The 6093-nt window shown below is 46.3% G+C and overlaps 1 long non-coding RNA gene across 1 annotated transcript; it reads left to right on the top strand.

Moving 5' to 3' along the window:
* The first annotated feature begins 741 nt into the window (after window positions 1–741).
* On the top strand, window positions 742–5691 carry LOC139182078 (uncharacterized). The gene is made up of 2 exons (XR_011565640.1): window positions 742–834; window positions 2792–5691. It is a non-coding gene; the product is annotated as an uncharacterized lncRNA (long non-coding RNA).
* The last annotated feature ends 402 nt before the right edge of the window (window positions 5692–6093 follow it).

A 6093-nucleotide genomic window follows, 5' to 3' on the forward strand; every position in this document is an offset into this window, starting at 1 on the left:
GAAGCTGGAGGCCCCAACCAGAGCCCCTCTGAGAGCAACCCTGCCCTTCTCAGCCTGGTTCCAGCTGGAACCTGGAAACCCTGCCCTCTTGTCCTACATTCTAGGCCCTACCCCAAGCCGTTCCCTCACTTCCCCAGGGCTGGAGTCCAGGAACCGTATTCTGGCCCCCATCCCCACTGCTCATGCCCTTCAGTTTTTGAATCGCCTGCACCCTCAGCTCAAGACTTCTGTCTCCTCCAGGGTCCTGACATCCCCCAACTCCTGCGCAAAGTCTGCCTTTCTAGCCCCAAAGGATTCCAATCTTCCTTCTCCACCTGGTTACCTGGACCCTTTCTCCACCCACTCCTCTTCCCTGGGACTCCTTTGTGCCAGGAGATTTGTGCCAGCGTGTCGCTAACTCCCTTCACAAACAGATGCAAAACACATAGAAACATACACACACACACAAATAGATATAAACACACAATACACAGACATACACACACACCCGTGTACACACACGTATGTAGGCACATAGCTACATACATACACACAAATAGACATATATGGATACATATTCACACACACACACACACATACACTCAACCCAGAGATCTCCCGCACCAAGGCCTTGACTGATTGGCATGGAGCTCTTCTCTGAAAACCCCGCCCCCTGGGCTTCCTCTGTGAAGCGGGCACCTCCCACGACGTCTCCCAGAGGACGTAAATTCAGGGTGTGTTCTGAGAGGAACACCCACAACTCGAGCTTGCGCCATGTTGTCACTTCTTTCGGTGATCGCAGACAAGGTCTTGGAAGTCCGAGAGTGGGTGCGGGCTAAATTTCTCACACAGAAGGTAAAAAAATTTTCCGTGATGTCCTGGACTGGATGCTCTTACCCAGCAGGGTCCCCCAGTCTGCTGGGGAAGGGCACCTGGCTGGCCAGGAAGTTGCCCACTCTATCTGGGGATCTGGTCAACAGAGGGGGTCTGCCAGATGAACCTTTAATGGTTTTCTGCCCTGTGGGTGCCAACTTGGGAGTTTGGGGCGGGCTGATCCCGACCTGTTGGGAGGGCGAGGAGCCATGGGGCCTTGAGAGGAGTCAGGGGTGCACTGGGGCCCGGGCAAGGGAGAGAATTGGGTGAGAACAGAGGGAAGGAGAAGCTCCACGCTACCGAGAAGCCCTCAAAGTGTAAGGACCGTTCTGGGAAGGAAAGTGTGGACGGTGTGGACCCCAACAAGCTCTGTGCTTCCCAAGGGGGGCCTGGAGGCTGGCAGTTCCAACAGCGGGAGATGTGACTGAGGCTTCTTTTTGCCTCAAGAACTGAAAGTGCACAAGCAGCCCCGCCCTCACACCCGCTTTCCATTTCCTTCCCCGAGGGCAGAAACCCGCTCTTCTTTCCCTGCCCCCTAAACTCGTCCCCGCTTCCCGGCTTTTCTAGCTCCTTCTGGGCTCTGCCTACCACAGTCTTCCTCATTCTTACTCATCCTGTGCCCTCGTGTTCTAGATTCTTCTGCCGCGCTCCCCTCCCTTCTCTTGGCTCTGGCTCCTCTTCAGCCTCCGCTGTGGTCTCACAGCGGTCTTCACTTGCTCACACATCTCAGCCTCACACAAGCTCAGCGGAAGCACATTTGAAGCCCAGAGATGGACATTCCCTTTTTTGTTACATATAATAGTTTGTGGTATTTTGTTAGATTCCTCATGTAAGTGATATCATATAGTATTTGCCACTGTTTTCTCCCACTTATAGATTATGTTTACTCTTTTATCTAACCAAAAGCATCTAAAGCACACCAACTGAGAAATGAAAAAGGGATACAAATGAACTTATCTACAAAACAAATAAAATTATAGATGTAGAAAGCAATCTGATGGTTACCTGGGGTAAGGAGGGGAGGGATATACTGGAAGACTGAGGTTGACATGTACACACGACTATATATAAAATAGATGAGGAATAACGACCTTCTGTATAGCACAGGGAACTCTACTCAGTACTCTGTAATGACTTATATGGAAAAAGAATCTGGAAAAGAGTGGATATATGTATGACTCACTTTGCTGTATAACTGAAACTAACACAACACTGTAAATCACCTATACCCCTAGAAAAAAAGATTTTTAAGGTAGGAAAAGAACAAAACTCTTAATGGAAAAGAAAATGAAAGTCAAAGCAATGTACATGTACCAGATACATACCAGTGTCTGGTATATATTATAATAATACGTATACTAAAAATATATATACATAATATATATATGGGGCTTCCCAGGTGACACAGTAGTAAAGAATCTGCCTGCCAACACAGGAGATGCAAGAGATGCCGGTTCAATCTCTGGGTCACAAAGATCCCCTGACATAGGAAATGACAACCCACTCCAGTATTCTTGCCTGGAAAATTCCATGGACAGAGGAACCTAACCGGCTATATAGTCTATGGGGTCACAGTTGAACACGACTGAGTGTGCGCACACACACGTATATAACATACATGATATATATCATATTATATAATATATAATGCATAATACAATATATAGTAGATATATATACTATGTTTGTATGCATAATGTATATTTTCTGTGGGTTTCTCATAGATAAATTAATGATATATGGAACAGAACAAGCCCTGAAACCCTTGAACTGTTGGGTTGCCCAGTCCAAGGGATGCTGATATTTGTACTACATAAGATAGCAACTCGTTAAACATGAATCGTTCATAAAACAATATCATATATATCTCTAAACAGATGTTTGGTCGCCAAATAGCAGAAGCCATTACGGTTTAATTTCTTTTTATATATTTGTTCAGAATCTATGCTATCTTTGCAAAATCTTAGAAGACAACGTCGTTTATTATTGTTAAAGAAGCCGCATCGTTGAAGGAAGTTAACAGTAGAGATTTGGATATCCTTATTAATTATAAATACTGACTCCTCTGTCTAAGAGAGAGGACTGATTTAAAACTGGGGAGACATCCCTAACATGATAACAGGTTTCAGGAGACACAGATTACCAGCTTGGCTTCCTGTGGTGGCCACTAAACTGTGATTTCCTCCAACACTGGCAAACATTTAGAAATCGAACTTTTGCTGTTTTAAGCAAGACACCAACTGTGCCTGGCAATGAATAGACTTGACCATGGAGATAAAGGATTACCAAACTGTCATGTCGTCTTCTGCCTGGTTCTGTGCTGACCGAGACTTCAACCAGGCGCAGAGTAGGGGAAGGGCCAGATGGTGACCGGGCCGGACCCTAGGAGGCTTTCCCAGAATAAAGCCCCAGCCGAGTCTTCCGCCTGCCTTCTGTCTGTAGAAAATCTTTCGTCAAAGAATAAACTTGGGGACTTCCTTGGGGGTCCAGTGGGTGAAGACTCTGAACTTCCACTGCAGGGAACGCAGGTTTGATCTTGGTTGGGGAACGAGAATCCTACTTGCTTGCAACGCGGCCAGAAAATAAAAAGTAAAAATTTTTTTAAAAGAATAAATTTAATCACAGAAGTGAAAAAAATGCAGAAAGCAAAGGAAAACAGTCAAACAAGCCAAAATAATAATACTTCAGCCATTAGACAAAGTCAAGGACCTTTATTTAGTTCTTCCTCAAGATCTATAGATATTGTTCTGTGCCTTATATGGGAACTGTTTAGCAGATACTCAAACCCCTACCAAGTGGAGGAAGTTAACTGTATGTTGCCCACAAGCAAGTCAACCCCAGACCACTTGGAAGCAGAAGGTTGATGACGCTGCCTCTTCATTACCTCACCACCGACCATGGGTCGGTAAACAGTGTGAGACTCCTCACTACCACCACCAGGCTGGGACACACAGTCTTAAGGCATTGCCTGCTGTGGCCCTCTTTGCCTGGCCAAACAGTAAAGCTAATTTCTTTCTACTTCACCCAACACTTCCTTAAAGGTTTCATCCTGCACCACTGTACAGAGGCCAGATTTTGGCAACAAATTGGCTGGTCGGTATGGGGTTGATTTAGGGGCAGCCCCACGGGGGTCCCCTTGCTTGCTCAGACTCTCCGAGGTCATTCCTCCACGCCAGGCTCTTTTGAGAAGGCAGAGGGTTGGAAGATTCCTTCAAAGGCCAGGTGGCCTGGGACTCTTGTCAAGAAGGCTGAGCTCCAGTCCTACCAGGTACTGCATCCAGGCAGTGGGGGCTCTGAGTCAGAAGTGGAGGGTGAAGAAGGACCACCCTAGAAGCTGGGGAGGCCACCTTCACCTTAAAGAAGTTTCTCCAGCCTATGTCAGCCTGAATGTTTCTGCTCCAAAGAATTATTTGGAGGAAGGAGAAAGAATCAGGGACATGGAGACACCTTGGCCAGCATCTGGGTAAGGCCCCAGGTGAATATTCTGAGGCTCCTTTGAAACAGGAGGGGAAAGGGCAGGGCACAACCTTTGACATATCCCGAGGGCACAACATAAATGAATTAAAATCAAACGAGTCCAAGATGGCCAACAAGTCAGCTTGACTAGACCTTGATCCTTGGTATAACTCATTGTAACACATCAGCAAGCTAAATGGCACACTCAAGGTGCCGTGACAGTTCTGAGGTGGAAATCCCCTCCCCTTCCTCAAAACTTTTGGAATAATCCTCCCACTTAGTAGTCTATGAAATGATCCAGCCCATAGAAACTACCACACCACATTTCCAGGCCGTTGTGCTCACCCTCTGTAATGGCTCACACTCTGTCTGTGGGGAGTGTTTCTCTATGAATAAATCTACTTCTTACCTATCACTTTGTCTATCACTGGATTCTTTCTGTGATGAGACATCAAGAACCTGAGTCACGCCATGGAAAAAAACAGAAGAGGGCACTCAATACACCTGTGAGCCCCTGGGAGATCTCAGATACCTATTCAGGACTACCAATGAGTGCCATTCTAATGAACACCCCCAAAATCTGGTTTCTGGGGATAAGATTTCTCAGGATAGCTCTAAAGAGCCAACACAGCTTGGTAGAGACTGTACTCCAAAACAGACAGGAGATAGATCTTCTGATCCCTAAACAAGGAGGGACTTGAGCCATCCTGGCCATGTGAATTTAAAACTGACTGATGCCCCTACTCGTCCATGTTATGCCATATTGATGATGCTTATGATTGTTCCATGTACTGTCAATTGTCTAACCTGTTTTTTCTCTTCCCAAGTCAACCAGCTACAACATGCAGTGCCAGTTCAACAAAGGTGTAAAACTACAGCCGACCACGGAAAATATCACTCACCCTGAGATGGACACTGCTGTAAGGACTCTGAGGCTTGAGACTAGCAAGAGGGGGAGGCCCAATACCCCTCGCCGTCCCAGTTCAGCAGGAAGTAGCCAGAAAGATCTCGACAGCCCTATTCCCAAACAACTGGGCCTTCCATCTCTTGAGGGGGTAATGTTAGGTAGTTAGAATAGGGAAAAGGAGTCCAGAATGGCGGTGTCTAAAAGATGAGGAACAGAAAAGCCCACGAAAATAGAACAAAAGAAGGTCTGAGGACCGGAGTGAGGACCTCAGGTAAAACAAACACCACTCCTGACTGGCCCAATTGACATAGGACAGGCCCAGGGAAAAAACATATAAAAAGAGGAGCCAAAGCTAGCTCGCTCTCTCTCTCCCACATGCTGGGGCGCTCATCTCTTCGTGTCTTTGGATCAACGTGCCTTCACGCCTCAAAGATGGATTTTCCTGCTATCTTCTAAATAAAATGGAGCTGTAATACTGAGCTGTAACACTGATTTGTGTAAGAGCTATAACACGGTCCGTTCGAGACTTGAGAGCTATAACACGGTGTCTCCGAGACCCGAGAGCTGTGACACGCCAAGGGGGCTTTAATGTCCATCACTCCAAATCTTTGTTGTGACGAGACAGAACCGAGGAGCATACACTCGCCTGATAGAACCAACTAAGGCCAAGATGGCAGAGTCGACTTCCACTAGACCCTGAGCCTCAGTATATGCTCATTGTAACATATCAGCAAGCTAAGTGACCATCCACCACAGTTGGCAAAGTGAATAACCATTGTTTCACACTGATCTATGACTCTATCTGATTTAGTGTTTTAACCCCTTTTGATATTTTCAACAAAACTTCCTAAATCAAATTCTAATGAAGTCTTCTTGAC

Source organism: Bos indicus, unplaced genomic scaffold (genome assembly GCF_029378745.1).
Source record: "Bos indicus isolate NIAB-ARS_2022 breed Sahiwal x Tharparkar unplaced genomic scaffold, NIAB-ARS_B.indTharparkar_mat_pri_1.0 scaffold_78, whole genome shotgun sequence".
Lineage (NCBI taxonomy): Eukaryota > Metazoa > Chordata > Mammalia > Artiodactyla > Bovidae > Bos > Bos indicus.